The 21,015-nt window shown below is 46.1% G+C and overlaps 1 protein-coding gene across 7 annotated transcripts in view; it reads right to left on the bottom strand.

Annotated features, from left to right (window-relative positions):
* The window catches only part of Frmd4a (FERM domain containing 4A), a 595,839-nt gene that overhangs the window by 195,667 nt on the left and 379,157 nt on the right, over nucleotides 1–21,015 (bottom strand). Inside the window, exon 1 of one of the 7 annotated variants that reach the window (XM_075970465.1) lies at nucleotides 13,364–13,524. The exons of the other annotated variants lie outside the window; for them this stretch is intronic. The gene's annotated coding sequence lies outside the window, so the exon portion shown is untranslated. Of the gene's footprint in view, nucleotides 1–13,363; nucleotides 13,525–21,015 lie in introns of those variants that run through there. 7 annotated transcript variants of the gene reach the window in all.

The raw sequence follows: 21,015 nt of genomic DNA on the forward strand, positions 1-21,015 counted from the left end.
GGTAGTGGATGGATGGATATAATATCAATGGCGCAATAATACATATGTATCAAGATGCCAGAGGGAAACCCATTAGTTTGTATGCTAATAAAAAACAATGAATAAAAAGAGGAAAATTAAAGCTGATTAGAAGTATGAAGCTAAGGTTTTCTGTGTGTGTGTGTGTGTCTTATACATGCATCTGCCATGGTGCATTTGGGGATGTCGGAGAACTTCTGGTGTGAGTCAGTTTTCTCCCAGGGATCTAACTTAGCTTTGTCAGGCTTGGCAGCAAGCACCTTTACCCACTGAGCGATCTCAGTGGTCCCGAAGCTGCAGTTCTTGGTGGTGATAATGGTTTCATGGGCACATGCCAAAACATACCATAGTGAGTTCAAGTGCAACCTGCACTACACAGTGACACCTGGTCTGAAAAGAAAAACCGTATATGCCTAACCTCCAACAGTATACTTTAAATTTACACAGTATATAAATCCATGATATGGCAACAAATCCAGAAGACTTGAGAGTTAGAGACAGCTCTTCTGCATATCAAAAAGAGACCTGCAGAAAGGTGGGTTTAATTTACACAATAGCACATTTCAACAGGGTGCCATGCCCTTTGGAAAATTAACTTGTTTTTCAAACAATATACTTTCATCCCAAACATTGTCATATTCAGGAGAACTGAGCTGTTAGGCTAACTAGTGTGAACCCCCTTCTTTAGATAAGACTTTGCTATGTAGCCCAGAATGGCTTATAACTCTTTAATGTAGCCCAGGCTGGACTCACGAGCCCCTGCCTCCCTCCATTTCCCAAATGCTGGGTGGTGATTTTGCGCGCGCGCGCGTGTTTGTGTGTGTGTGTGTGTGATCACTACCATGCTTTAACATTATCTAAACATGGATAAATCCCAGCTTAGCATGTCTCACTGGGTCACCCCTTGACCAAGGCATCATAGAAACACATAAAACCACTCCCTCAGCATGTTAAGTGGCATTAGCTTTGCAGGTTCCAAGTGGAAACCTGGGTCTAGGGCCTCCCTAAACCATGCTTTTCCTCACAGGTAACAACTCCGTCTTCCACATCTGTTTTCTGTTCTTTTAGCTCCCAAGTCTTGGACTCACTTGTTTCTCCCAGTCAGGATGTCACCCAGGACCTGGGCATTACTGGCCAATCTATCAGTCACCTGTAATAGCCGTCCGGCTGCATGCTCGCTCACTTCTGGTCTTCCGCTGCAGTCTCAGCCTAGGAATATGCAAACCATCCCTGTGCAGCCTCCCACCCCGGTGGGACTAGGGGTTCCCTAGCTCTGCACTGTCTTCTACTGCAGGAGCTTTCCACGCCCGTGTGACTTCCACTATCCTTCATTTGCTCTCCCCTGCCACACTCAGACCCCTTCTGCTCCCATTAAACCCAGAGCTCTACCACCTCCCAGCCCCAATCCTTTTGTTAATTGCAATGTAAAGATTTGGCAGACAGATCAGTCATGTTGATCTGATGTTGACCTCAGACTTCCACAGAAACATGCATACATGTACAGTGATGTGGGATTCCCCTCTGTATGCTATGAATATGTTTTATTACCACTGGTTAATAAAGAAGCTACTTTGACCTATGGCAGGGCAGAATATAGACAGGCTGGAAGAGATCTATAGAGAGAGTAGGTGGAGTCAGGGAGATGCCATGTAGCTGCCGAATGAGACAGATACTGGAATCTCACTAGTAGGCCACAGACTTGTGGTGATACACGATTAATAGATATGGGTTAATTGAAGATGTAAGAGCTAGCTAGAAATATGCATAAACTATTGGTGAAACAGTGTTGAAATTACTATAGTTTCTGTGTGATATTCGGCTCTGGGTGACTGGGAAATGAACATGCAGTCTTCATTTACAATACAGCTCACCCCTGCCAAACTGTGCATATCCACATATCCACATGTGTACACTATACATATAAGATAAAAAAGGATACTCTAGTCACATCTCAATATCTTTATCCATACCTCTGGCGCTTGCTACCCTCAGCATTCTATAGAACTTGTTCATTTATTATGTCTACTGTCTGTTTCTTCCTTCTCTTTGGTCACAAGCTCCCCCAGGGTAAATATGTTCTTCTCAACACCCTACTGAAGTGGTACCAGGTCTATATTGGATGGATGGCTGAATCCAAGTGTGCATGCCTTTGTGGGGCTCAGCGGCTTTCTGACATTTTTCTACGAGTACCAGGCTACTCCTTTCACTGAAAGAGTTACAGCTACCACAGCAACCCAATGCACAACCCTCTGACAGAGTGGCATGAGGAGAAGGGTGTGATGTGTGGTAGGGAGGGGAGCTGACCGTCATGCCAGACACCGAGCCTGGGGAGGAAAAAGTAAATGAAGATTTAAAACAAACAAGTAAAGAAATGGGAATTCCTATCGTGAGGTCTTATTTACCCTCGAGCACTTAGCAAATGCCAAGAATAGCAGTGGGTGCTGAAGAATCAACAATAAGACAGATACAATTCCTGCCTTAAAAACCCATGGCGAGGCACTGGCAAGATGACTCAGCAGGTGAAGGCACTTGCCAGCCTGAATTGGGTCCTCAGAACCCACGTGGTGGAAGGAGAGGACAGACTCAGGCAAGCTGACCCTCACTGAAGTGCAGGCAGCGGCATATGGGTACCACCCTCTGCCAACAAAACAAATTAAGATGTAGAAAAGCAAAAGCCATAGGTGGATGTCACAGGCAACCTGGCCATTGAAACTTAGATTCTGCTGGAGCACCACGTTCCAGGGCAATGTTGTAGTAGAGAAAGGGAGAGAACCCGACTGCTTAGAGCAGGGCATCTTAAACCCTTTCCACTCACGACTCATTTTTTGCCTGCGAAGATTTTACATGGTCCTGGACATTCACATGCACATGCGTGCACATACACAAACATACACAAAACATTTACTGATATTAAATTTAAAATTTATTTTTAAACAACTCTGTGGTATATGTATAATTTTACCATTTATCACAGATAACAGCATTTGCATACTAATGAGAGAGATGTGCTTGTTTATTTTCATATATTAGTTAAATCCATATGGAAACAGTTAAATCCTGACTATTTGATGCTGTAGGGACAAAGCATCCTTGACGTTTCTAGAGTTGGTAGATATTTTGAACTTACAACTGTCAATGCGGAGAATACCCGTTCATGTAAATATCAGAGGGCATGTTTAGGGTCATTTCAGAAGCTGTTGGACACTCCTTATCCCCACCCCCTATTCCTGTAACAGTCTTGCAGCTGAGATAAGGTGTCCTGCAGCCTTGGTTGGTAGTGTGCCAGTGTGACGGTGCACACAGTTCAGAGTGCTCCTGTGGGGATGAGGCCAAAGCTCTGGGAAACTCAATGATGGAACATGATGCGCACTGCCACAAACACCTCCTCACCAGGCATTCGGTTCCCATTTCATCTTTGGTTGTACAGCGTTCTGAAACCTCTTATCATTGTCGTCAGAATTTATGCAACACTATATTGACACATAAATTCAAGAAATTGTGGGGGAAACTGTGGGGGCTGAGGAGACAGCACAGTAGCTAAAGCCTGTGGCATACAAGCATGGAGACCTGAGTTTAAGCCACAGCACTCCAGTAAAAAGCTAAGCATAGTAGTATAGGCTTTCAATTCCAGGGCTGGGGAGAAGGGATGGAAAGAGGAGAGTCCTTGCGCTTTCTGGCTAGCAGGGATAAGCCAAATAGGTCTGGTGTAGATCCTATCTCAGAAAATAAGATGGATGGCTTCTGAGAGTGACACTCTGGTCTTCACACACACGTGTTTACATGTGCATGTGTGTGTATGTACCCATACACACACACACACACACACACATCACACCTGTATACACAAAAGAAGCTGTGACTTAGAGGACCAGGAAGAGGTACTATGGGAAGCTCCATCCAAAGAGTGAGAGGTATGTTTCAGGCACAGGGTTAGGTACAAGGTCAGAAGCAAGGCTGTGTGTGTGTGTGTGTGTGTGTGTGTGTGTGTGTGTGTGTGTGTAAGACAATGGGAGGAAGGAAGTTTAAGAAATAAGAAGCTTCTAGACTGTGTGAAGGGCCTTTTGTTCTGTGCTAAGGGGCTGGGTCAACAGGGACTGCAGATGGGAAGGGGGGTCAAGGAGCAGAGAGAGAGAGAGAGAGAGAGTGTGTATGTGTGTGTGTGTGGGGACTGGAATGGGAAATGGTGACTGGACAGACGGTGACGGTTTTATAATGACTCAGGAGAGAGGGGGTCCTGGGACAAGACTGGGGGAGCAGACACCTTGTTTGAAGAGATCGGGCTGACCAATAGCGGACCAGGGTGTTGGGAACAATAAATGTCAGAGGCTCAGTGGAGAGCAGCTGAGTCTAGACCCTGCAACCAGGAGGAAGTGGAGAGGCAGACCGGTGAGTCAGCCATCACGGGACAATGATTTGAAAGCCTCAGGAGGAAAAGGAAGAGGAGTAATCAGAAAACCACAGGTGGGGCTCCAGTAACAAAGAGAACAGCAGCTGAGATCTGTTGAACTCTGGCTCACCATCCAAGGGTGGTGGGGGAAGAGAACATGGGGGAAATTGACAAGCTGCAACACCCAGAGCGGCCAGGAGAAAGCTTGGCATGACAGACAATGACCCCATGTATGAGGATCAGCCGAGAAGGCCTGGCTGGTGGCATCTTCACCACCCAGCTATCCCTGCAGATCACAGTGCCTTTTCCTACAAATGAGCAGCTCACATGTAGCCATTTTCCCCCTATGATTAAATATAAAACCCAAAGCCATCACAGCCTAAAACCTACAACTCAGAATTTTCCAGCCGAGATTTTGCTCCTCCTCTTGGAGTGTGGTCACTTCTATTGGCAGGAAGAAAAGACTCCAGCTACATGAGAAACAAAGCACTGTGTTTGGGGTATTATTCTCTGAATATCTGGCCATCTTTCCAAGCTGGAAGTTGTAGAACTTGGCATTAAAATAGTTTGGGATCTCTATTGACTAAGCTACAGCCTTGGGAACAGGAAGAGAGACAAACCAAATTGTTGTCTACTACAAAAACCGTATTTTCCACAATAAAGAAAGGAAGGAACTACACATAAATACCAGCTTATAATTCCTCCATGAAATAACAGACATGTTTCACCCTGTCAACGCTAAAAGATAGCCATAAGTTGTCCCTCAAATATAGCCTAGTCTCGGAAGCCAGCAGATAGAATGTTCTATAAATACTTCCAATTTGTGCAGTATTTAGCAATTCAGCCTGCTGTCTGTGTGCATCTAGCTAACTGGTCACCAGAAAGCGGGGCACTGCTCACTCTGACTCATTTTACTTTACCTTTACCCAGAAGGCTAAGTGTGCAGATGACCTTGTTAAATATTAGGTAAATTGGCACACTGAATTCTTTCACTGCAGAGATACTATCCTAGGATCTTCAGTGTGATTGAGTGCTTTTGGCAATTCGGGGGTTGGGGCTCCAAAAAGCATCCAGGGTTCTCAGGCTGTAAGGTGGTTTTTGCTATTAAGTCGACACATTAACTGTTTACTTATTAAATGTTGAACTATTTTGCTTATCTATTTGTTTCGAGTGTGGGTGCACATGTACCAATCACAAATGTGGAGATCAGAGTTTGATCTTGTCCTTTACAACGTGTGGGCTCAGTGGATCAAACTCAGTCCTTCAGTCTTGGCTGCAAGCGCCCTCACCCACTGATTCATCGTGCAGGTCTGTAATTGGAGTTTTCCCTTTTGATGCTACGTAATAGGCAACACTACTAGCTGATACAATCTTCAGCATCTTCAATTTTACACTACATTTTTTTTCCAAGATAAAAGGTCTGTGAGCTTTCTGACCATTTTTGAGAACTGAAGAATTTTATAAAGGTAAGGAGCATCAACGTGCTAGCCCAAAGCCCCAGTCATTCTTCTCTCCCTTTCTCCTTCATCGTAAAGCTCCCTAATGCACGGAGACCCAGACACCGCCTCAGGCTCCCCCATTGTCTCCTGGTTATTCACCCTCATGCCCCACCACATCACTGGGTCCCACTAACTACCTCTCTTTATAAACCTTTCCCTGTTCCCAGTAACATTGATGGCTAGGGGCTTGTGTCTTCCTGTAGGGGTTCTTTCTGGAAGGTGGGGGTGACGTTACAAATATCTCAGCTAATGCTTGTTCTTACTGCACTACTTTTTGTGACATTTCAGCACCGTAAAAGAAAATGGATGACTTGTTTCTGTCTATATTTCTTCTTTGACCCCAATGTGTTCCAAGTTTCCCCAAAGTTAGTGTTTTTGAGCCTTTCAAGGTCAAGAAGGTAGATCATAGACAAAATATTTTATTTAAAAATTGAATGTTTTTTTCTTTCTTTATCTATTTGTTTTAAGCATGCGGGGAAGGGCACACACTCTGCCACAGCACACACGTGAGGGTCAGCAGACCCGTGGGAGTTATTGTTCTCTTGTCAGTTGGAGTCCCAGGAATGGAACTCAGCTATCGGGATTGGTGGCAAGCACCTCTACCCGCTGACCCATCTCACCAGCCCCTACATTTCTTGTTCTAGAAGTCTTGCATTCCTTTTGCATCTTTGGTGCCTCAAGGACATTAGCTCACGTGATTCTCTGAATGACTTCGCTTACTGAAGCTCAGAGAGATTGAGTGAGTAACTCATCACGGGTCTCACTGCTAAAAGGTGGAAGAGTGGCTGGATAGCCGAACCCAGAGAAGAGGATGTCACAGCGCACGGCGTGTTTGTGACACCATGTGGCGTCACGTAAATACCTGTCACAAGGCAGGGATGCCTTGGTGCAGCGGACAAGACCCTAGGGAGGCCCCTCAACAGCTGTGAAATTCTTCTCATGGGTAAAAATGATCTCTATACTTGTTTCATGGCTAAAATGCCCCCTTGAGAGAATGTTTAATAATTCTACATATCATGTGCAGAGCCTCTTCGCAGGGTGCACTGAGCCCTGGGTGCACCCAGCAGCGCCCCCGCCCCCCACCCTGAGCTCTCACTTCTGCCACCTTCTGCACATGTCTCCTCCCTCTTGCCAAGCCTTGCAGGCTACATCTGTGCCACTGGTCACTCTATAGTTCTTCTGTTACCAAACACTCAACAGACCCAATAAAAGGGGATTGAGAAGGGGAACACTGCCTCACATTGTGCTCAGCTTGGAGTCTGCTTCGTGTCCTCGCCACCTCCCCCCTTTCTGCTTTCTCTCTCTGAGCAACACAGAAATAAATATTGGATATTTACTGGGGGTCGTCAGAGGGAGCCAGGAAGTGGGCAAGGCAGGCCCATGTTCCCCAGCGATTTGTAGGTGTGTCACACAGATCCAGATGGCTCTGCACTATTTGGGTCCCCAGTTTGGGTCCGTCACTTTACAGGCATGTGGGGAGGGAGTGTAATTGTGCATTTTATGGTTATGAATGGCACAGCCCGGAGACGCTCCCACTCTTATTCCCATGTGCCACCAGACGACATCAATCCAACTCCCCATTACACACCATTTTTTCATGCATGTCTCATTCAGAAAGGACGAAAAGAGGCAAGGGCATCAAAGAACAGACAAATTCTGGAGGAAATGGTGGAGTAACAGGAGGTTACATGGGGAAACTACCTGATTCAAAGGGGGAAATAGTGTTCGAAAAAGTGCACAAGACACAATATGCATGGGAGGCCTGCCTGTGTCTGAAGAGAAACAGTGGGGGAGGAGTGGAGAGGATGGGGTGGGGGAGGAACTGAGAAGAGAGGAGGGAGGGGAGACGTTGATTGAAATGTAAAAACAAAACAACAAAACAAACAAAAATGTGCAGTGGCCCACGCCTGAAACCATAGCGCTTAGGAAGCTGTGGCAGGCAGTGCGTTACAAGTTTGAGGTCACTCCAGGCAAGTCAAGCCAATCTGGACTACCGAATGAGACCCTGTTCCCCAAACAAAAACATATTGTTTGAAGGCTTAGCATCTTGCATCATATTAATGACTCCCTGGATCTGAGGTGGGTGATATATTACGAATTGAGAAAGAAGGTCCATCCCACAGAGTAGACTAAGAGGAGATTACACCCAGGATGGCCTGACAAGCTATATTTTACTTCACCCACTGGATGGTTCATCTCAAATGGAGCCCTCTACAAATCATAGTTTCGTGCTCTGCTTATTTAACAAGGAACATCAGCAGCAGTGGGTCACATAGGCACAATGTTACATGGACAAAAGGTATGCAGGAGGGGTTATCTCTGTTTGGTAACAGACCTGAGTTTAATCCCCACATCCTATGTTTCAAAATCCAAATGCAAGAAGGCATGCACGTATAGTTCCAGGGCTGGGAAGACAGAAACACTGAGTTCTGAGGCTCACTAATCAGCCCTAACTTAGTCTGCTTAGTGAGTTCCAGAGCACTGAAATATCTTGTATCAAAAAGAAAGTGAATGACAGCGAGGAGGACCTGCGGATGTCTTCTGGCCTACACAGGTACCTGCGCCTGCACCCTCTACCTCACAGCGTATGCTAGAGCCATGCATCAGCAAATACATATTAAAGCATAGGAACCAAAACAAGCAGCATGAGTTGTGTTCAGAGTGAAACCCAGAGCATAGAGTGTAAACCTGCCAGCGCTCTCAACCATGGCCAAAAAATTTCCATTCCTGCTGCATCATGAACACCTACCTGGGATACTACGTTCAGCAAAAATCCAGAAAATACTACCTAGGGGGGAAATGGCACTTCCTTACAGGTAGCTCCTGTGCCAGACATCTCTGAGGCACAATCAGAGCTCCCATGGGGAAGCTTCCTCACTCAATTCAAACTGTGACCACTAGCTCATCTTTTTTATTTGATTATTTGGTGCTGATAAGGCCACTGACTGAAACAGGTCCCCCACATTCCCCTATGACTTTTTATCAACTGTGGCTTGTATTTTTAAGCAGAAATTTCCATCTTCAAGTTAAACATTTCTTTGGAGAGTGGGATACAAGTTCCTATCAATGCCGTTAAGAATAAAAAAGACAGACATGGGCACCCAAAATCATGTCCTTTGATAAACAGTTAACAAACAGCTCGGCTTATTTTCTGTAAAAGAGGCCCTATTATCAGTAGTTCTAGAACAATCTTTCTGGGAGTGGAGCTGGCTTCCTTCAAGATCAGGGCACATCTGAATTAGTCCTTGTCAAAGACAGACACACTGAGCCTGGGGACAGAGAAAGGGGTGGCAGTGGATGAATTAAGGAACTCAAAGGAGTTTCGACAATCTGATTTATGCTGATTGAGAAAACTTCTTGTTCAAGAGAGCAATGGAGCCACCTGTCCCTTCTGGGCAGTAGTGACGCTGCAGCCTACAGCTCCCAGAGAAACCATATAGGCTCTTAAAGTAAACCAAGACAGAAATGGACAATATTCTCAATGTGCTTAATTCTAACTGTGGTTATAATGAATGCTAGAGAGAAAAACACTCAAATAAACCGGGCAGTGGTTCTGCATGCTTTTAATCCCAGCACTCGGGAGGCAGAGGCAGGTGGATCTCTGTGAGTTTGAGGCCAGCCTGGTCTCCAAGAGCTAGTTCCAGGACAGGCTCCAAAGCTACAGAGAAACTCTGTCTCGAAAAACAAATAAAACAAAACAAAACAAACAGAACAAAAATCACTCAATCTCTTCCTTCCTCAGCAAGCTGGGTTTTTAATAGCCACTTTCTTCAGGTTCTCTAGGACTCTATGATGTCACCCAGAGTAGAGAAGTTTCTAGAGTGCTTTACAATTGATTCGTCCTCTTGCTTTCTTGCTGCAGGACTCCCCTTACAGAGCTATATCTTCTGAGAACAGTACACAGCATAGAATCAGCCATGGGCAAGGGAGAGAGATGGATGAATTGAATCCCAGGGATGTCCCAGGCAATGTAGGCCCGAGTTATCTATGAGCCTGGCAAGTTAGGGAAGCTAGTTCCTCTTTTTCCTTTACTACAAGCAGAACAGAACTTCTGAGATGCAGGATGAACAGGTGCTGGGAGAGCAGCATCTTCTTTCTTTCTATCATCTATCAGCAGAAATCATCTCCAACTGAGATTCTGGGAGAGTTCCCAAGGAAACCCAGTGAGAGTTTCTAGCACATGTTTGAGTAATAATCTGATCATCACAAGAAGAAGAAGGGAAGAAACGAAGAAAGAAAGGAAAGAAGAATGAGAAAAGAAAAGGATTATCCAGACTAGCAGTGAAGGCCTACAATCCCAGCTATTCCGGCATTTGAGGCAACAAGATCACTAGTTCAAGGCCTGTTTGCCTTAAACAGACTGAGTTCAAAGTAACTCGGGTAACTTGGTGAAACCTTACTTTGAAAGAAAAAGCAGAAAGGGGCTGGATTTTAGGAGCTACTTTCCCCAGGATCCCTAGGACTCTGTGGTGTTGCCTAGCATGCAAGAGGCCCTGGATTTAATCCCTGATATTAAAGGGAGAGAAGGGATGGAGTAGGAGGGAGGGAAGGAGAGGAGGACGGAGGGAACAAGGAAAGAAGAGAGACAGACAAGCAGACAGATGGACAGAGAGACAGACACACTTTAAAAGTTGGTGATGAACCCAGACTTTGACGTTTTGATGCTGTGTATAGCATGTTTTAAGACAACTTCCTAAACTAGCTAACTGTTAGGAGGCCTATTTCTCAGTCCCACTTACAGAACTAGAATTTTCTCCTGAAGTTGTATTGTTCCTTTATTTGTAAAGGACAAAGCAAAACCAATCTAAGAGCAAAGGTGTAATGTCTGAAGTAGAAATTTCTGGTCTCCGTCACCCTGTGTGCATTAGCTTAACTGCAGAAAGGGTCTGAAGCCACTTGGAAATGAGGAGAATATGGCTTTCAGGATCCCCGGGAAAAGATGTCCCTCAGCATAAACAATGTGGGCACAAGTTCGGTATTTAGGAAGCAAAGTTAGTCATGGTCTTTGGGGAGGTCTCACTTCCAGCCCACAGCTACTTAAAGACAAAAGCCACCCGGCCAAGGCCCTCAGAAGATTTCTTGAAATTTCCTGTTCTTCTCTTTCCCATCACAAAACAATGACAACGCTTTCACCCATAAGCCAAGACTGACTCAAGAGACTTTCCCTGACATTTACCTACCTACTATTCTAGAAAGCCTTTCCCCAAGCTCCAGGACCCAGACAAGGCCTCCTCTCTTATCTTTTCTTTGGCCTTGGGCTCTAACTTTGCTGAAACAATTAAATCACTACTATACACAGCTGGCATATAAATCTCATGGATTAAGAAACCAGAAACTTGCTGAACCTCAAGGGGACTCAGTTTCCCCAGTGGCAAAATTATACTAATGGCACTAGCCACCTGCTGGGCTACCAGGGGACTTGTCAACAATGTCTAAAATTACAAAGAGGCCCAGGGCCATAAAAAGAAATCTTATTAATCAAATTAGTTCAAGACAAATACTAAAAAGAATACAGTAACATCAGTGGCAGCTCGTAGTTGGTTAACACAAAGGGGGGGGGTTGAATCTTGCAGATCCTCATGTCTACTAACACCATTCCCCTTTAGTACAAGAAGAACTGAACTTAAAAATAAGTAAATAAAAGATCACCTACACACACACACACACAACTTCTCACAACAGACTTCACTTCTTTGCCACTGCTCTAGAGGCAACTTTATAGTCCTCGGCTACAGACACCCATACACCGTTGAATTCAAACCATCTCCAAATATGACAGCCAATTAAAGTACATGGAAGCTCTGTGACTTCTAGGAATTAGATTCAGTCTAGTCTAATTACAATAGGGTGATCATTCCTGTTGTGCTCCGAAGAAACTTCACAGGCATCAGAACGGATCACGCAGCCGGCAGAAGAATATGTACAAGTTGGCCCACATCCTGATCCTCGAGTTTGTAAGAGACAAGGAACACTTACGAGAATTAAAGCCAGATTTCTGCTGATCTGAGGCTCTGATTTTCAGGGACCCAGAGCTTATGAATGAGCTTGATGCCATTTAAAGACCAGAAACGAAACAATGAAATGTGTTCCCTTGCACACAAGTCTGGGCCCCTGTATGCTGTTGCATGCTTTATGCCGGTATGCATATCCTAGTTCACGAGGTCTAAAGGGCACAGGTTTGTAGCCAGCTCCAAAGGTACTTTCCTCAGAGTCAGTGGTGGCTGCCTTGCATGAACTCAGCAGTTTGTCCTGGGTTTTCTGACCGGTGCTTTCCCACACATCCATCAAAAAACGTTTGGGAAAAGATGAGTTAGCTTAACCGGTGCCGAGGTGAGGGTAGAGGCAGTTAAGTGCACCCATCAACCCAAAATTGAATAGGGACCATCCTATATTTAGAAATGTGCTTGTCTAGGTTTCCTGAGCATCTCTCTCATCAGATTCGGGGAGGAATCCAACTGAAATGAGCCAGGAGCAGCAGCGGCAGCCTCTGTTGGGATGTTCCATTCATAGGGGAGGCAGCGCCTGGTCCATTCATGGTGGGGTCAGGGAGTTCTTTCCCGGCATTGGATCTCAGCTCCCAGCAAGCTGCGCTTCCCAGAGAGCTGGCACGGCTGCATCGTTCAAAATGAGGATGTCTATTAAGAAGCCACGGTTACAGCTATTATTAGAACAGCCGTCCCTTGGAAATTCAGCAAAATTTGTCTGAATTGACTGAGCTGTTACTCTGCTAACAAGCAAGGGACCAGAGAAAGACAGCGCGTTGCTGGTTACACACAGGCAGCCCCCACACGTCTCAAAGAGCAGCGCGCTGGGGAGACCTTTCTAAATCCAATGTGCACCAACATCTGGGCAGCTGCCTGCAGTACAAACGCTCTGTATTTAGCTATTTTTAAAGAAGCAGGTACTAACGGGGGTTCCTTCCTGTCCTCCCCTCCTCGGCTCCCATTTTCTCTGCATTAATCTCTGCAGCCATCTGGGAAGGAAAGGCCAGTTCATCTCATCAGGCTTCAGCAGCTGAGGTTACCCGGCCTCCTGCCACCTTCTCCAAAGGACCAGACACCCCTGTCACTTCCAGAAAGAAAAAAAAAAGGCTTAGCCCCCCCCAATCTATTATAGAAACCTCCTTTCCTTTCTCCATGGGAAATGCAGAGTGTGGGTTGTGATGCCAAAGGAACGTGTGTGTGTGTTTGTGTGTGTGTGTGTGTGTGTGTGTGTGTGTAGTGTGTGTGCGTGCGCGCGCGTGTGTAGGGGGGAAGGGCTGGTAAAAGATAGCATCGTATTTGCCCCACGTGGGGTTTGCATTTTAAAAATGTAACAGACGCGAAATAAAAGCCTCTAAGGCCCTAGAAAAGAAGAGGCAGGTCCCTGCTGCCCAGTACAGCACTGGAAAATGGGTTCAAAAGTACAGCATCATCAATCGCCCCCCTGCCACCGCGACCGGGAAACAAAGACACGTTACCTTTTATTTTTTTGCTCTTCTAAGGGAGCCGAGGAACTTCGGGTTGTAAGAGGCTAGTCCACGGAAACCAGCTTCCCATTCGTCCCGGGCGCAGGCCCTTGGCCTACCAGGCGGCCTGGGAGCCCGGCGCCGCCTCCGCCTCCTCCGCGGCGCCCGCAGCCGTCTTGCCGGTGCTGGCGCGCCCGTCCCCGTCCCCGCCCCCGCCGCCACCCCAGTCCCCGCCGCGCCCGCCACGGGGCTCCGTCAGCCCATCGCCCGCTCGCGCCGCTGCTCACGCCGAGCCTGGCCCAGCGCCAGGGCGCACGGCCACCAGCCCGCCCCTCTCCCGCGCGGGGACCCGCGGCCCGCGGCGCCCGGTCCGCCGCATGGTGCCCGGCACTGGAGTCTGCTGGGGTGGCGGTTCAATCCTTTGCAAAGCAGGGACTGAGCGCGCGCCCGCTGGCGGGGCCTCCTTTCGCCACCAGATCCCAGGACAATGAGATCGTCTGCTTCCCCGGGGCCCGGGCCAGCCAAGGACACCCCAAGTCACCCGCTGAACTGCCTCTGGCTTCTTTCCCACTGCTCCTAGCCGCACCCGCAAGCGATGCAAAGTTAGCTCGTAGACCAGAGAGGTTGCGCGCATCAGAAGCGCGCGCGGAGATGCCGAGGAGGGTGATTGTGAGCTGGAGGACCCCCACTTCTTTACAAGACACCCAAACCCACCCAGACCCACCCCAAACGCGAGACCCTCTCCTACCCTGCGAGCCAGAGAACACAGATCCGATGGCTGGAGGCGTAGCTCTCCCCCCTCGATCTAGTCCAATTGTCTTAAATGTTAATCTCTCCTTAACTCTTGGGGAATGGAGGTGGCTATAAGATAACCTAGTCATAGGGCTATTGTTAAGGATTCGCTCTGTCCCTAGGAGAGGGAGACTTCCATTTCCAGAGACCTGGGGGAGGCAAAGGAGCCTGCTCGGCTCCCTTTCAAAAAAAGGAAAGAAAAGAAACTCACAAGAACAATAACTCAATTCACATTGTCTGTCTAAATGTTTACTGCCTGACGAGTTCAAATTGCTTGAGACACATTCCCCCCCCCCCCCCCCACTAACTGTCAAAACACAGTTGATAAAATAAAAGAACGGGGCACAAGCACCCACTTAGAAAAAAATACTGCTTGTTTCAATCTTTGTTCAGAACCTACCACTTCTTGGGTTCTCAGGATACGTTCATTTACCCTCCAGGCCAGAGGGGAGATTTCATTCCACCCCATCGCCTGCACCAATATCGCCAGGCTGCCCCAGACACTGAAGACTCATGAACTTTACCAAGAGAACAGATCCTTGCTTCTATGTGGAGGGTGGAACTTAGGCATGTCCACGCGAGGCAAACGCTCCACCACTGGGCCCCACACCCAGCTCACATCCTGTTGTCTCTCCCACACTACATCCACGGTCTCCTTTTAGGATCACTGGTGAGAATTTCTGACAGTTTCAAGAGGTCTCGCACTCAACAGAAGAGAACCCTTTTCAAGTACTGTTGGCAGGCGGGGGAGTGGGGATCCAAATTAAGGGCCAGCAGTCTCATTTCAGGCTGATGAGATCAAGACCCCAGGGGTCTTGACATGAGAATCTAAATCTAAGGAATGGGAAACTGGATTTGAATCATATTTTGTTTCAGGACTTTTGGTGACCTCAGGGATTGTCCTAACACAAGGTCCAACTCTTTTACAAGTGCCTGACACCATCTCCTCTCTTCCTGGGACTGTTAGAGGCAGTTTTATTTCTTCTTTGCCCCGTGCCCCATTTTCTTTTTTCTTTCTTTCTTTCTTTCTTTCTTTCTTTCTTTCTTTCTTTCTTTTTTGTGCTGGGAACTGAACTCAAGACCCCACACACGCTAGGGTGAATACTGAGTTGCAAGCAAGCAGTTTATTTCCAATTCCAACATGTTTTGACTGCAAAACTAAGCTGATGTTCAAGCCTGTAGCACTTCTCTTACACACTTCGTTGCCATTCTTAGAGGAGACCCTGCCACTTTGTCCCATTGGCAGCTGGAGTTTCCAATGCCGTGGACTGTCCTATTGGCAAATCCTCCTTCCAGGTTTGCTAGGGTACCAAAACATCAGTCACCCACAAGGCAGGAGCAGGGACAGAGTGTTCCCGTGCGTTCCTTCTTTCCTTACGTTCATGAATCACCCAGCCTGAAGTAAAAAATGTCTCTCAGAAGTTCCTAGAGAAGGGACTGGGGAGAGGGTTCAGCTGGTAAAGTGCTGGCCACGCAAGCAGGAGGCCCTGAGTTTGCATCCCCAGCATGTAAAAAATACGTTTAAAAAAGGTGGGGTATGCAGTGTTGTAAAATATGGTGAATAATGATTGAAGCAGGCACCTGAAGTTGAACTTTGACCCTTGCAGTCACACACACAAGGCAGAGAGAGAGAGAGAGAGAGAGAGAGAGAGAGAGAGAGAGAGAGAGAGAGAAAGAGAGAAAGAGAGAGAGAGAGAGTATCTTGGAGAGAGTAGATCATTGTCTTTCTCCAGTTGTGATTGGTGTACAATGAGTAACCACTGTCTTCAGATGTAAACAGGTTCCTGTCTCCTGTTTCGCAAACATCGTCCACAAAAGTGGGAGCAGTTCTTCCAAAAGTCAGGTTGGACCCTGTAACTTCTCTGCATCTTTCCAGCTTCTTAATGATAAAGACTATTCCGGTTCAGGTGACTGGGGACCTTCTGATACATCGCCTTACTTTTGGTCGTTTGGTCCCACAAAGATCCCAGCCACCCCTCTATCCCACAACTTCATAACCCCCCCCTCCAGGTTCCCACACAGGCCAAGTGCTCATTCATGCCCTTGTTGCCCAGCAGTGAAGACTTTAGAAGCTACTTGGGTCCTATCACTGCCCTGCTTAGAGGTTGTGGTGGCTGATCATGGCTCTTCATCATCCCATCTGTCACATTTATTCTTCCTGTCTCATTTCTGCCCTAGGAACTCTTCCCTTCCCTTTTATGTTCCCTGTTCCTAATGCCATCTGGGCCTACTCCACTTACTGTGTGGCTAGATCCTTGTTAGCATCCAGGTCTGGGTTCCACACACAGAGTGTGGCCCTCTTCTGGAACTCTTCACAAACACACCTCATTTACTTCTCTCAGCACATGCAGGACCCCAGAGTATGTCCCGTTTGAGACTTATTTCTTTGGTGTATTTTGAAATGGCAATTCAGAGAAACCCAGCCCAATCTCAAACATCACCTGCTCCTCTGTGAATGAAATTTGTACCTGTGCACCGTAGTTAGGGAGGCAGCAGATGCCAGAGGACTCCTCTTGACTAGGAAACCACAGTAAAAAAAAGAGCTCAGAGGTCTCTCCTGATAACCCACAAGCAACTGAGACTGAAAATTTAGCTTCATAACTGAACAGCCTTCGCTCCTCCCCCTCGTACAACCATGCCATCTTCTTCTGGAATCTTGACTTTCTTTCCAGGCAATATATAAACTTTGGCTATCTAGCTCTTTCCTTTGGGGCTTAGCTTGTACTTTGTGTGTTCAGATAAATCATAAAGATTTCTTGTCTTAGCTGGGTATGGTGGTACATGCCTATAATCTCAGTACTTGGGAGGGCAAGTAATCATAAGTTCAAGGCCAGCTTAGCTAGCTAGTAAGTTAACCTTGTCTCAAACAAATAGATCTGCCAATAAGATGTGTGTCTGGCCTAACATGGACACATATTAGTATTTTCCAAATCATGCAGTCATAATTATATCAGAGAGGAGCTCGGTGATGAGGTGTCCTTCTAGACTTGGACTCTAACTAGGTCTGTAGCACAGCAGAAGATAGCCAGGAGTCATGGTGGCTCATTGTCCTCCCTCCTCTGTCCCTCCATCAGCTCTTGGGAGGCTGGTGAAGGAGGCCTGCAGCAACACAAAGCTAGCCTAGCCTATAAAATGAAATCCTATCTCAAAGAGAGTGAGAAAGACAGACAGGAAGGAAGGAAGGAAGCAAGCAAGCAGGGGGTGGGAGTGAAAGAGGTTCATTGAATAAAAGTGTTTTCCATATGTGGTGGTTTGAATAAAAATGGCCCCCATTGGCTCAAATATTGGAATGCTTAGTTATCAGGAGTGGCACCATTTGAGAAAAATTAGGAGGAGTGGCTTGTGGGAGTGGGTGTGGCCTTGTTGGAGGAAGTGTGCCACTGGGGGAGGACTCTGAGGTTTCAAAATGCCCACGCCAGGGCTTTCTCTTGGCCTGCAGAGTAGCTATCAGTTACTGCTCTACTGTCAAGTGTGCCACCATGTTCCCTGCCATGATGATAATGAACTGAGACTCTGAAGCTCTAAGCAAGCCCCCGCTTAAATGCTTTCTTTCATAAGAGCTAGCTATCTTGGTCATGGTGTCTCTTCACGGCAACAGAACACCGATTAGAACACCATGCAAACCTGATGACTAAGTTCAGACTACTGGAACGCATGTAAAAAGGCACGTGTCGCAACACGTGCCTGTCATCCCAGCCCTCCCACAGCAAGATGAGAAGCAGAGATGAGAGAATTTACAGACTGGGACATCCTGGAGAACTCAGCACAACAGCGAGAAATAGGAAGAGAGATTCTACTTCAAAACCAGGGTGGAAAGTGAGAATCAACTCTCCACAATCGTTCTGTTGACTCCCACATGCTTGTCATTGCACATGGCCCCTGCCACTGAAAGTAACATTGATGTTACTACTGTACTCAGAATGTGCTAGGAACACTGCAAAGATCTGTTGATAATCACTAGATTCCTCTAAACTGGTGGCTATTTTATTCCTCTTCTACAGATGCAGCTGCAAGCTTCAAAAGACTAAGTATCATGCATGACATGCCTTTATTTACCCTTTAGAGACTCAGAGCTCTTATTTTCCCTGCTGTATTACCATCTGCTATGTACTTGAACATGCTCTCAGACATGGTAGGTGTGGTCACAGATTTCTCCTCTATGCATTGCAAAGCATGGGGTGGAGCCTGGATGGGAAGCAGGGGTTGGCTTTAGAAGATGTTCCATGCATCTGTTGCTGTGTTCTCACATGCTTCCCAACCTGCACCTTTTGGGGGCTGGCCTTCGGTTCTCCATTCTCTAATTCTAACAAACGACTCAAGCGGGGTTTCGTTGTATATTTCAACCAGGTTGTAAGGAGGGAGAAAGTCTTCCCAGGAGCAGATTAAAGTGCGGGGCAGATTTTGAATGAACTTTATTATTATTTTTATACCCAGTCCTTGCTTCTCTTCATTTCAAAACCAACTAAAGGACAATTATGAGTCATTGGTATAAAACATTAAGAATTTCATCTCAGGGCTGGAGAGATGGCTTCGTAGTTAAAAACACTGGCTGCTCTTCCAGAGGACCTGAGGTCAATTCTTAGCAACTACATGGCAGCTTACAACTCTCTATAACTCCTGTTCCAGGGAATTTGACACCCTCACACAGATATACATGCAAGTCAAACACCAGTGCACATAAAAAAAAATAATTCCATCTTCTTTCATGCCCTGGGATAAAGCCCTTAAAACACTGGTCCCTGGTGTACATATGATGTAATCATACAGCTGTGTTTTATCTCATTAGTTTATAAAATGATGATGTAATTTTGTCATAATTACGTTTTATATGTATGCATGTATGGTGTATGTACATGTTTGTGTGTGTGTGTGTGTGTGTGTGAGAGAGAGAGAGAGAGAGAGAGAGAGAGAGAGAGAGAGAGAGAGAATGAGCAAGAGAGCATGATGTTTGTGTGGAATGCAGGGTTTGAATAACGTTAGGTGCCTGTCACAAACCCACTTTTTTCTTGTTTTTTTGTTGTTTTTGTTTTGTTTGTTTGTTTTGAGACAGAGTCTCACTGAATCTGGGGCTGAGCAATTGGCTAGACAGGCTGGTTTCCAAGCCTCTATCTTTAGCCATTCACTGTGCTAAGACTACATATGTGCATCACTACCACGCCCAGCTTTTTATGTGGGTGCCGGGTATCTGAATTCAGGTCCTCATGCCTGTGTGGCGAGCGCTTTATCCACTCTCCTCTTTTCATCCCAATTGTGATGCTTTTTATAAACCCTGTTCTCAGGACATTAGACAGTTACTTAGCATTTTCCTGGGTGGGAATCATGATTTAGACAGTCTCCATCCAAGACAACATAAATCCAAGGCAAGTCTTTCAGAAACACTCACAAGAATCAATCAAAACATCACAAGCTAATTAATGTAAGGTTGAGTCCCCAGGGAACAACTGTATTACAGTGAGTACCACAGTATGAAATTAACTCCTACGAGAAGTGTATTCAAGTAGCTAAGCTTGGCTTTTAGGACAATTCTCTCTGTTTACTTACTCTGAAATATATATTAATGTGCATATTTAATGCTTGCCCAGTACCAGGTACTGATTATGTGCTTTCAGTATACCAACTCATTACATATAATAACTCATTTAATAGTCTCAATAGCCCTTTGGGATGGGAAACCACTATTACCACCACTTACAGGTGATAGGGCTGAGTCATATGTAGAGGTTTGGTCAGCTACATCGTGTCTTACGGAGGGTGACTATACACTAAGGCAATCTGCTGCCAGAGCTCCTATCCGTCAGCTATGTCCTCTTTCCATTGTCTCCTTTCTAGTGTCTGGCCTAGTGACCACTGAATAGAAATTACTATTGTTATTGATTACCTTATTACAACAGGCAACGGAGGTAGAGATATTCGTGGAACTAAGTGGAAAAGATTATCAGCAAGTATTCCTTATTCAGCTGCAGTTTCTAACACTGCAGAGATGATGGACCAATCAATCCAAATCTTAAGAAAGCAATGACATTGTATTGAGATGCTTGGGAGATAGCTCAGTCAATCAGGTACTTACCCCACAGTGTGAGCATCTAATCTGAGCTTGGATCCCTTGTACCCACCTAAAAAGCTGGGAGTGGAGGTGCCTGCCTGTAATCACAGCCCTGGGAATAGACACAGAACTCCCAGGGCTTGCTACTCAGATACTTTAGATAAGTGGATAGGCTAGGGTTCAGTGTGAGACCCTGTGTCCCAGCTGAAAACTGCTGGGGAAAGGAAAGTCATGTTCTTTTTGAGGTATGACTTCACGTACAATGTTCAACACTAACTCAACTTGGAGGGAAGGAGGAAGGAAGGCAGGGAGAGAGAGAGGTGAAGGTGGAAATATTGAGGGTACTGGGTGAGGTGGGACGATTATGTTGAATATGACCAAGTAAATACATGTATTAAACTGGCAAAGAATAAGTTAAACAAAAAGTTACGAGTAATTAAAAAAGACATTTGATGTTGACTTCTGACCAACACACATATATGTGCACAGCTATATACCTCACATGCACACACAAATATATGAGTACACACACACATCACACTCTGTCTTCCCTCTGAGGAAATGAGACTCTGTTGAGGTTGCCCTTACTTCTTCCGTTTCTATGCCACATTCTGTGTGTGGGCATGAGGCTGGAGCTCTTCTCTTTCTCTCCACACTATGTGGACTCCCACTCACTGCTCAGATTTAACCAAATCCTCCTTGCTCCAGGAAGCCTTCCTTGGGTGCTCCCCACCCCCTCTCCTTTAACATAAACATCTCCTTAGGCATCTGAATTCTGCACCTTGTTGGGAATTCCTTGTGGGTAGGAATCTCCATAATGCTGTTTTTG

The sequence above is a fragment of the Microtus pennsylvanicus genome, chromosome 4 (genome assembly GCF_037038515.1).
Source record: "Microtus pennsylvanicus isolate mMicPen1 chromosome 4, mMicPen1.hap1, whole genome shotgun sequence".
Classification (NCBI taxonomy): Eukaryota; Metazoa; Chordata; class Mammalia; order Rodentia; family Cricetidae; genus Microtus; species Microtus pennsylvanicus.